Consider the following 12,377-nt stretch of genomic DNA (forward strand, 5'->3'; position numbering starts at 1 on the left):
CAGTGTGTGTGTGTGGTTTCTGTCTGTGTCTGTGTCTGTGTCTGTGTGTGTGTGTGTGTGTGTGTGTGTGTGTGTGTGTGTGTGTGTTAGGGACAGATCGTCACCCTATACCTGCAAGTCACTTACTTCCTGGATTTCTGTTTCCGCTTAAGTCACTTAGCATAGCGGCTAGCTGTTGCAAAACTGAATTACCCAAGAATAGTCAGCTACAGAGTACGATAATTCAACAGATGATGGGGTGGTGTGGGGGTGGTGTGGGGGTGGTGTCTGGGTGGTGTCTGGGTGGTGTCGGGGTGGTGTGTGTGTGTGTGTGTGTGTGTGGGGGGGGGGGGTTAAGTGGCTCAGTGTGGATCCCAGGCCCTGGCTGGGCAGAGCTGATGGAGTGGGGGGGTGGGGGGGTGAGGGGGTCCATTTGCGTGTCTTTCAGGAGGTTTTCATCTCATTGTGTCTGTTGGCTTTAGCGTCATGCGACCGCTGCAGTGCTGCATGCACGTCTGCAACACTGGCCCAGCGGTCCAGCACGCTCTGTCTGTCTGCCTGTCCGCCTGTCTGTCTGTCTGACTGTCCGCCTGTCTGTCTGTCTGACTGCCTGTCTGTCTGTCTGTCTGTAGGATGGTCTGTCTGTCTGTCTGTCGGCCTGTGTGTGTGTGTGTCTGTGTGTCGGCCTGTGTGTATGTGTGTCTGTCTGTCTGTAAGAGGATCTGCCTGTCTGTCTGCTTGTCTGTCTGACCGCGCTCCTGGCTCTCTGCTGTGCAGAGGCTTTTGATTTTGAACCTTTTCATCCTGATAAAAGAGAAGGACAGAGATGCACTTAGACTAGAGTTGTCACACGCTTCTATAAAGACTGATGGAACTGCCGTGTATAAAGAGGCCAGCTGCATTGTGAGTAAGCCCTGGAGTCTTCATAGTCTTCATGTAGTGTGTGACACTAAGGGCCCGAATCCCATTTCTCCATGTTTACCCCTACTCGTTTTCGAGTGCCACTTGCTTTTTCGGCTTGCCCTTCGGAACAGAAAAATGCTTCATTACTAGGCCAGTTCATGACAGAATAGCTGTGCTCTGTAGGCTAGCAGCCCTGCTCCTACCCTGCCAGTCTGTCTGATATTAGAGGAGCGGTAACAAGTGCAACAACTTCAAACCCTAACCCCTTCATCAAAGGGGCAAAATGCGGGACTGTCATGCACAAATCAGCCGTAAAACATTGTTGTAACATTAGCTAGCTAGCTCGTCTCTCTTTCTCGTCTCTTTTTCTCTCTCTTTCTCTCTCTCTCTGTCTCTCTCTCTCTCTCCCTCCCCCCTCCCTCCCTCCCTCCCTCCCTCCCTCTCTCTCCATTTATGCGGTCCCTGAGGTTGCGTTCTCATCAGTGGTGAGTGAGCGTGCGTCCTGTGAGAGGGGTCTGCGGTGTCGTCATGTCGAGATGAGAGAGAGTCTCGAGTGTAGGCCCGTAGCCCCTGCTCGATAGGGCTTAAGTGATTATGAAATTAACTTTGAACATCTCCTGTGCTGAGCCATTAAACTGCTCTCTCTTTGAGGGAGCTGAGCTTTTTTCTTCTTCATTAATTAAGCAGTAGGCTAGTGTCTCTTCATCATTTTCTCTGCCAAGGGAGCTACGATGATTCTCCTCCGTCGTCCCTCTGCACAGCCTCTGTGTTGAGCTGGTCTGGAGTGTTAAAGCCTGTGCTGTGCTTTGTTTTAAATCTCTGCTGGTCCTATCCTGGGTTAAGAACCCACGCCCTGCTGGTCCTACCCTGGGCCAAGACCCCACGCCCTGCTGGTTATGAGATGTGCTGTTCAGTTTCGGCTTCTTAAAAGTTAGCCTATATATTTTTGTTCTGTAACGTCAAGAATTATTATGATTTTACAGGAAAGGATTGGTAGTTTCCATGTATTCTAGTTCATGAACATTACACCTGGCTTTCTAACCAGCAGGTAGGTTAGTTTAGCACCTTTCTATTGTTATGAATACCTAGATCATCAGAAACTATGAAGGGCTGTGGAGAATGAGACTCTGCTTTATGCTGCCTGGACTGGGCCATATATACACTGTAGCCTTTTAGCCTCCCCGCACTGGTTACCTGGTCGTTTTAAGACATTTTACTGATCACTTGGCTCGGGTGGGTCTGGCACTGGACGATATTATTATTATTATATTTTTTCTGAATGGGGCAGTCCCACTCATATTTTTCATTTTATTGGACAGATACAGTGAAGACAGACAGGAAAGTAAGGAGAAGAAGGGACAGAGGGCATGGGCCCGATTCAAACCCATGCCAACATGGGCATCTGTGTGCACTGTAGACCGCGGTGCTAGACCACTGGACCACCCCAGGCCATGGTGCTAGACCACTGGACCACCCCAGGCCATGGTGCTAGACCACTGGACCACCCCAGGCCATGGTGCTAGACCACTGGACCACCCCAGGCCATGGTGCTAGACCACTGGACCACCCCAGGCCATGGTGCTAGACCACTGGACCACCCCAGGCCATGGTGCTAGACCACTGGACCACCCCAGGCCATGGTACCAGACCACTGGACCACCCCAGGCCATGGTTCTAGACCACTGGACCACCCCAGGCCATGGTGCTAGACCACTGGACCACCCCAGGCCATGGTACCAGACCACTGGACCACCCCAGGCCATGGTGCTAGACCACTGGACCACCCCAGGCCATGGTGCTAGACCACTGGACCACCCCAGGCCATGGTGCTAGACCACTGGACCACCCCAGGCCATGGTTCTAGACCACTGGACCACCCCAGGCCACGTAGACTACCGGTAGCTTTTAATTGCTGCCCGTATTCCTTTTAATATGTTGTGTTTTCCTACTTATATTTTTGTTTTTATTCGCCTATCTGCATATCTGTAAAGCCCTTTGTAACACTGTTTTAAAAAGATGCTAAATAAATAAAGTAGGGATGCACCGAACATTCGGCCACCGAATGTATTCGGCCGAATATTGCAAAATAAAGCACATTCGGTATTCGGCCGAATGTGTGAAAACACCGAATGTTTACCACCGAATAGTGGGCGTGTTTTGATGATACTTGCCAGGTCATTCTTAGGGAAGAACTGACGATGAGTGAAGGGAAGTCCAGGGTAGATGTAGACAGAGGGTTGATTGGGAGTGGAGACAGGTGTGCAGGTTTGGCTGAAGATCTAATTAGCGGGGACAAGCCTCAGCTGCGGCGGAGAGCACGCTGTGCTCGAGCTGTGGAGGCGGGGGAGGGTGTGTGAAGGCCCAGCCGTAACACTATGTCATTGAACCATACGGACATCAATACTTAAGCCACAACATACAGAATTATCAAAATCCTGTAGCATCTCTTTAAAGAGTTCTCCTAATTAGTTAACTTGCAATCTTCCAAAGTATTTTGTAATAATATTATCATGGCACATCATTCTTGTTAACACAAGTCATGAATAAAGCTTAGGCCTACATTGATGAAAGATTTTCTTTCAGCAGCTATTCAGGGAAAACAAAAACATTTAATTTGACTGATTTATTTTATTTATTGTGCTTTGTTGGTATAGACTGATGTCTGCTGGAATGTTCAATAAAAGTTATTTTTTTTTCAATCTCAATTTCTTTCTTTGAGAAGCATGAATAAAAAGCAAAATGTATTTAGTTTATTTAATGATAAAATTAAAAACTGCCGATACACATTCGGTATTCGGCCAAGTGTTTCCTTAAATTCGGCTTCGGCCAAGAATTTTCATTTCGGTGCATCCCTAAAATAAAGCTGTTACTGGTCTTGTTTAGGGGCTGTATGCCATTCCAGGCCTTGTTTAGGGACTATGCCATTCAAGGCCTTGTTTATGGGCCGTATGCCAGTCCAGGCCTTGCATCCTCTCAGTGCAGTGGTCTGTTTATTGCGGTTGTCTGCAGGGTCGTGCTCTGTGTAGGATGTTGAGGTTGTGTGCAGGGTCGTGCTCTGTGTAGGATGTTGAGGTTGTGTGTAGGGATTTGTTTACATTTTTACATCTAATTTTTTGGCATTTAGCAGACGCCTTCATCCAAAAGAGACTTACAACAAATACATGTCCCTAGTAATAAGTAGGGGTGTAACGGATCACCTAACTCACGGATCGGATCGTGTCACGGTTTTTGAGTCACGGATCGGATCATTTTTCGGATCAACACGAAACATAAAAATAAAAAGCTTTTTCCTCGAATTCTGTAAAAACACCACTTTTACTGTGTAAAACCCAACAACATTCAAGATGTCAAAACTGGTATATACTGTATATATATACCAGTGTTTCCTCCAGGAATTTTTACATTAGTGGCGGAGAGCCCTGTCCGCTACGGAATATACAGCCCTGTCCGCTACGCAGGGTTTCCGTTAACCGGTAATTACCGGTCTTTGTCCGGTAAAATTTGTTGAAGTCCGACAAATTTAAAACTCGTCGGTCATATTGTCCGGTGAAAATAATTCCCTCTAAGCACAATTTGAATACAATTCGCTGAAGTTCACATTCTGATTCCTTCTATTTTAAAAAAGACGAATATATAGGCTATGTATTTCTTTTATTATTATATGATTTGACGCCGGCCTAATGTGTAGGCTAGCGGCTGCCTATGCGAAACAGCGGCGGCAGGGTTGCCAGATGGGATTGACAATACAGCCTAACCAGTCTATTACCGCTAAACCCAGTAGCCCATTCGGCGGTAACCCGGCCCATCTGGCAACCCTGCGCAGCGGGCCACCATAATACGCAAACGTTGCAGCTCAAAGTGCACCATAGCGAGCGATTAAATTAATGTAAACATGGCAAAACAAAGTAAGCTTAGCAATTACTTCATGAAACCAAGCAACAATGAGTCGGAGGAGAAGTCTGGCTCTGAAGAGATGGAGGCGGCTGACGCCGTCGCACCGGTTGCGCGAACAATTGCAGGCCCTCCGCCGGGAGTTCCTCCGGGACAACGCGTGCGTGTCCGACGCCCGGCTGGAGGAGCTGCTGGCCCGGGCGCTGGAGGTAGGTAACCAGTAACTACGGCGTGTCCGTGCTGGGGAACTCCAGCGAACCCAACTGGGATTTCATCTCCTCCCTGTTTTTCACCAGCACCGTGCTGACCACCACGGGTGAGTGCGTGTGTGTGTGTGTGTGTGTGTGTGTGTGTGTGTGTGCGTGCGTGTGCGCGTGCGTGTGCGCGTGTGTGTGTGTGTGTGTGTGCGTGTGAGAGACAGCGAGTGAGAGAGAGAGAAAAAACCTAACCGGTTATAGAAATGACGTTGTTTTATTGATTAAAAAAGGGTAAAACTGGAAAGAGAAAATAGAAAACTCACATTAATCCCAAACAATTTAACAAACTTCAGTTAACGTTTTTTTCTAACGGAAACCCTGCCGCTACGGAATATACAGAATATAAACTTGTGATACCGGTTTCCATCCATCAGCTCTGAAGGTTTACGTTACTCACGGATCCAATGTCCTTCCAAACGAGCAGTCTGGCTCCGTCTCAAACACAACAGGAAAAGTATGTCCAACTTGGCGAAAGTTTCCGAGTATTTCCAACTTGCGCAAGTTCTTCAACTTGCGACAGTTTTTCAACTAGATGTGATGGCTATCATATCTATCAAAATTATCAAATTAGCCATCGTCCTGGCATGATTGGGTGTTGGTTTCAACGCACCTGTTGTTTGCCCTTCCTCCGTTTGCAACAAGAAACTCTGGACCTTTTCATGAATTTTAGTGGTCTTAAAATCCAAAGTCCAAATAAAAGTAACAAACGAAAGTAATATATGTTGGTGTACATACCACAGCGCACAGTAGCTGCTGCTTGTTCTCCCGCTGTAGTTGTAGCTGGTGGTGGTGGTACCCCGCCATAAACGTTGTTAGCTGATCCTGCCAGCCATGCAGTTTCGGATCGCTCATAGCCACCGCTAGCTTCAGCAATGTTTGAAGTGTCTGGGACATCTTTTTTCTTGAAAAATCCATCCATCTGTCGTTGTTTTCGTTTAATTTTTCGAAGTTATTTAACGTGATATCTTATTTGTGCACCTAGCTAGCTAGATCAGCTTTTTGTATCTTAGTTTTAGATGGTACTACCGGTGACTTTTAGCCCGTTATTTGCGAGGAGAAAACACAGGCGCCCGAGCATTTCGGCAGGTAAGACTGCTGAGCAGGGATGGTTGAGTCTGCACGGTTCTCATGCCGGTTCACATTTAGACCAATCAGGTCAGGAGTAGCTCTTGTGTCACGTCGTCAACTGAATGTTTAATGTCATTAATCTGATTTTGGATCAGCGGTTAGAGAGAGATCGGCGTGGATTTAGGTGCACTTTTAGTCAACATCCATTATAGCGCTGATCTAGGATCAGATATATTTTAATTTAATCAGCTAAAATGTTCAGAGGTGGATATTTTTTTTATTTTTTTTAGTGGACAATCAATTAGTGGCGGAGGAAATTCATTCGTGGCGGCCCGCCACCAATAAATGCATATAGAGGAAACACTGCATACATAACATATTCTACACTCAAACATTAGGCTACATATTAAACAGAAACACACATTCAACTTAAATGATGCAGTAGGAGAGAGGGAGGAGGCACCTGGTTGCAGCAGTGAATCACTGGGCTCTTTAAAGCAGACAAATAAACATGTTTTATGCCACTTTTAACTAAATAATAAAGTGCAACCTTACTTTAAACATGGTATGAAAAAATTGGCTACATTATCAGAAGTTGTCAAGCTGCCTTTTTCGTGCCTCCCGTCAACACACCAGGGTGATGTCGCGGCAAATGTGTGGCCATGCTCGTACGACTTTCTCGTTGCACAACGCTTAAACACCGTAACTTTTTTATCGACCACACTTCCAATGACACTGTCCGTCATTGTTATAATTGACAGAGAAGCCAAAGTGCTCCCATACATGGGATTTAAATGACGAGGGAGGCATTTCGAGTTCTTCTCTGTTGCCAACATTAGCAGCACTCGCCATGATACACTTGGGCTGCGTTCGTAAATTTGCTCTGAGAGCGCCGGAGAGCACGCCGGGTCCGACGTCATAAAGGGACCAAGTAATTTGATTGGACAAGAGGCGTTCCATGAATGCTGATCAGATTCCAGAGCGAATTTACGAACGCAGCCTTGTTGTTCTGGATTTTTTTTCCCATTATCAACCTATCATTGCGCTTTAGAGTAAAACAAAGCACGCAACTGTCGCGTCTATCTTTTCATGGCAACTCTACATTGTGATTTACAAGGGATATTAACTAATATTAAGTAATATTATTACTTGGTTACATTTTGCAATTGATCCGCGGTTCACATGCGTGCCGAACCGTGGGGGGCGATCCGTTACACCCCTAGTAATAAGTGAATCATTTGTCCATCAGTCACCATAAGATATAGTCATCGCTGGCCCTGTAATCACATTAACCAGGAGAGGGACAGCAGCAGACCCACTCTGTACACACACACACACACACACACACACACGGTTTTATGATATAACTACTGATAAGACACACACACACACACACACACACACACACACACACACAGGGCTGATGTTGTGGTTGAACATTGTAGCAGACAGCAGGGCACACACACACACACACACACACACACACACACACACACACACACACACACACACTGATGTACGTGGGTGGGATGGGTAAGAGAGTCACACTGTCTAGTCTGTCTCCAGGTACACTGAGGTGGTGTTGTGTGTGAGTGTGTGAGTGTGTGTGTGTGATCATTGTTATTCTGTTGTTGACTCAGTTCACTGTGATGGACCACTGCCAACCATGGAAAGCATCAGCTGGCATAGTAATAATATATATAATATATGATAATGCAAATTAGCATTTTCCAAATCGACTTACATTGCAGTGAGACATAAATGTTTCAGTATATATGGTCCCAGCGGTAATCGAACCCACAACCGAAGCGTTGTTAGCGCCATGCTCTACCGACTACGCCACAGAGGACCTCTACTGACTCACTCTGTAGTCTAGGGAAGTTCCTGTCACAGACCTTCAGCTCAGATCCTTCAGCCCAGATCCATCCCCCTCTCTCTCCTGTAGACCCCCCCAGCCAGCTAGGCTGAGAGTAGACATGGCCCCCTGGCCCCCTCTGTCTCTCTTTATCTCTCTCTCTCTCTCTCTCCCTCTCCTGTGGACCCCTGACCCCCCCCCTCTCTCCTGTGGACCCCGCCAGCCAGCCAGCCAGGCTGACAGAGAGACAAGGCCCTGTGTAATGTCATGTTGACAGGTGCTTGGCTGGTCTGGTGGGACCGTTGGTGTCTGAGAGAGACAGGACCTCTGGTGAGGTCACCTTTAACAGCGCCTGTCTGGGGATGTGTGATCCCACCTGTTGTAAACTGCAGGACTGTCCTCCCAACACACTGGACAAGTCTCGTAAAAATAGACTTTGTTTACCTCCACAGATATGAAATGACGGGCCTTTGACGAAGGGAACCTGTCGATGATAAACGAACGTTGAGCGCTGCTGGTTCGGTTTTATTTTATTTTAGTCAGGTCCCCCCCCCCCCCCCCCAGGGGGTAAGACCCTGCGACACACCAGCGTCATGTCCAGGATGTGTACTAACTTGTACATTAAGCCGCCTCACGCTACGGAAACAGGAGATAGGCTCCTGCCCTATGGGCCATTAGGCTCGAGAACCATCGGTTCTCAGGGCTACTTACTTATGTGGTCTTGACTACCTGTCCACTTTCTCACCTGGTTCTTGCGCTCTCTCTCTCTGGTGCACCATCCTGCTCTCTATCCTCCTCTCTCCCTCTTTTGCTGTCAACCAAAAGGCAAACATAACAACCAGAGTATTTATAATCTAATAAGAGGTATAAATTGATCCATATCAATGTATAACATAATTATAATTGAATATTGGATTGCTGTGGGCAATGCAGTCAGATAATGTCATTTTGACTTTACTCTCTCACCTGAAAAAAAATCGTATGTCCAACTATAAAACAGACTATTTCCAATGCTTCAATCCACTGTCCATGTACTGTAAATATGCCATTATGGTATTACCATAAAGCCCAATTCTAGCAGAATAAGAAAGATAGTATATCTACTTTAAGTAAAATAATAAAGTGCATCCAGTTAGCTCTTTAGCTGGCATGTGTGCAGCAGACTAGCTCATCTAATCGCCTCTGAGCTAGATAGTTAGCTTGCTAGTTCTTTGACACTATTTTACATACCATGGAACTATAATCAGACACTTTCTAGTCACAATAATAACGACCAATTTGAACCAACTTGCTCTGTTAGAACACTCAGCAATTATATTTGCTAATGTTTCAACTTGCTTACTTTCCATCTGCAGACATCTCACCCTGCAAAAACTCTCTCAAAAACTCTCTCACGTCGGGGTTCAGGGGTGACTGGGTGGTTGTCTGTCTGTCCTGGTTCAGCGCTGACTGGGTGGTTGTTTATTCTACTAAGGCCAGTAAGATGCTGAGCATCTGAGAGCGTCTTTGTTGACGCTGTGTGTCGGTTCACATGCGGGTCGTCATCAGATCCGCCCCGCACGCTAGACTGACCCGCTTCTCCTTCAACGACCCGGTCAACTGCAGGGGGGAGGGAGGGAGGGAGGCAGGGAGGCAGGCAGGCAGGGAGGGAGGGAGGGAGGGAGGGAGGGAGGGAGGGGGGGGGAGGGAGGGAGAGACAGGCAGGCAGGCAGGCAGAGAGGCAGACAGACAGACAGACAGACAGACAGACAGACAGACAGACAGACAGACAGGCAGGCAGGCAGCTGCTGGTACTCCTATAGTTCCACTATAGCAGCTTACGGCTTATATAATAATGGCCGCCTGGGTCACAGGGGTTGGATCATCAGAATACTCATACACACACACACACACACACACAGACACACACTCAGAGAATACACACACACACACACACACACACACACACACACACACTCAGAGAATACACACACACACACACACACACACTCAGAGAATACACACACACACACACACACACACACACACTCAGAGAATACACACACACACACACACTCAGAGAATACACACACACACACACACACACACACACTCAGAGAATACACACACACACACACACTCAGAGAATACACACACACACACACACTCAGAGAATACACACACACATACACACACACACACACACACACACACACACACACTCAGAGAATACACACACACACTAGGGCTGGGTATCGCCACTGATTTCCCAAAACGATTCGATTCCGATTCACCAGCTCAGTGAGCTCACGATTCGATTCGATTCACGATTCGATTCGATTCGATTCGATTCCGATTCGATCTAGTTACAATATACATTTTTTGCTTGAATATGAAAGAGATTCTCAGAACTAATGCTATAAATGGTTCAAGGAACCCTATAACATGTAGCATTGTTAAACATATCAATGTTTACATTAAGAATTGACTCCAAAGCAGTTACATGAATGTACTTTTTATTGGAACATAAATGAACATCATTGACCAACATTTTGCTAATCCAAAATGCACCCAGACATCTGACTTTAAGCCTGGTGGTGACTTGAGTGTCCCTGCCATCGCCATGTTTTTAGATTTTAGTGTTGAGACCTCTCGTTGCGTGAGATATGATAAATTCTTGTAGCGCGAGATCTCGTTGCGGGTTGAAGCTGCAAGCAAAAAAAAAAAAAAAAAATCGATCTCGGGATTTATGAATCGATAAATCGCTCATTCAATGAAGATCGATTCAGAATCGGGAAATCGATTTTTTGAACCCAGCCCTAACACACACACACACACACTCAGAGAATACACACACACATACACACACACACACACACACACAGCCCCAGCGGCAGGATGCGCTGATGAGTGTTGGTGCTGGGTTGGGTTCCCCATCTCTCTGTCACCCTCTACTCTGTTGTGAATATACCGCGTATGGACGTTATTATTATGTACGGAAATTAGTTATGTATGGAAACGAAAATAACTAGCTGGTGTGTGGGTGATGGATCAGTACTGATGTGATGTTGACTGTGAGGCTGCTTGCCTGAGGGGGTTCATTGTGAGGGCAAAACATTTTTTTTCCTCTTCTTTTTCTTTTAATCAAGTCTTCTCTCTCCCTGCCTATCTGCTTTTCTCTCTCTCTCTCTCTCTCCCCCCTCTCGCTCTCTTCCTTTCTCTCTCTCTCTCTCTCTCTCTCTCTCTCTCTATACTCTCTCTCTCTCTCTCTCTCTCTCTCTCTCTCTATACTCTCTCTCTCTCTCTCTCTCTCTCTCTCTCTATACTCTCTCTCTCTCCCCCTCTCTCTCTCTGTTGTTACTTTCTCTTGGATTCAGGCGCTATTCACCCACCCTCATGTGATCTCTTGGCTGATGCCTTGATGTCCACTGACCCTCGCTCTGTAAAAGTCTCTCTGTAAAAGTCTCTCTGTAACAGTCGCTCTGTAAAAGTCTCTCTGTAAAAGTCTCTCTGTAAAAGTCTCTCTGTAACAGTCGCTCTGTAAAAGTCTCTCTGTAAAAGTCTCTCTGTAAAAGTCTCTCTGTAAAAGTCTCTCTGTAAAAGTCTCTCTGTAAAAGCCTCTCTGTAACAGTCTCTCTGTAACAGTCTCTCTGTAAAAGTCTCTCTGTAAAAGCCTCTCTGTAACAGTCGCTCTGTAAAAGTCTCTCTGTAAAAGTCTCTCTGTAAAAGTCTCTCTGTAAAAGTCTCTCTGTAACAGTCTCTCTGTAAAAGTCTCTCTGTAAAAGTCTCTCTGTAAAAGCCTCTCTGTAACAGTCTCTCTGTAACAGTCTCTCTGTAAAAGTCTCTCTGTAAAAGTCTCTCTGTAACAGTCGCTCTGAAAAAGTCTCTCTGTAACAGTCTCTCTGTAAAAGTCTCTCTGTAAAAGTCGCTCTGTAAAAGTCGCTCTGTAACAGTCGCTCTGTAAAAGTCTCTCTGTAACAGTCGCTCTGTAAAAGTCTCTCTGTAACAGTCGCTCTGAAAAAGTCTCTCTGTAACAGTCTCTCTGTAACAGTCTCTCTGTAACAGTCTCTCTGAAAAAGTCTCTCTGTAACAGTCTCTCTGTAACAGTCTCTCTGTAACAGTCTCTCTGCAAAAGTCTCTCTGTAACAGTCTCTCTGAAAAAGTCTCTCTGCAAAAGTCTCTCTGTAAACGTCTCTCTGAAAAAGTCTCTCTGTAACAGTCTCTCTGAAAAAGTCTCTCTGCAAAAGTCTCTCTGTAAAAGCCTCTCTGTAAAAGTCTCTCTGTACAAAAGTCTCTCTCTGTAAAAGTCTCTGTATCGACCTGCTTGTTGACATTTTCTCTCTCTCTTTCTCTCTCTCTCTGTGTGTGTGTGTCTGTGTGTGTCTGTGTGCGTGTCCCTGTCTGTGTGCGTGTGTGCGTGTCCCTGCGCGTGTGTGTGTCCCTGC

At 46.2% G+C, this 12,377-nt stretch overlaps 1 protein-coding gene across 2 annotated transcripts in view; it reads left to right on the plus strand.

Moving 5' to 3' along the window:
• Positions 1–12,377, plus strand: part of ppp2r5eb (protein phosphatase 2, regulatory subunit B', epsilon isoform b) — a 34,394-nt gene that overhangs the window by 12,862 nt on the left and 9,155 nt on the right. The gene's annotated exons all lie outside the window — the stretch shown is intronic.

The sequence above is a fragment of the Nansenia antarctica genome (genome assembly GCF_963989245.1).
Source record: "Nansenia antarctica genome assembly, chromosome: 1".
Taxonomy (NCBI): domain Eukaryota; kingdom Metazoa; phylum Chordata; class Actinopteri; order Argentiniformes; family Microstomatidae; genus Nansenia; species Nansenia antarctica.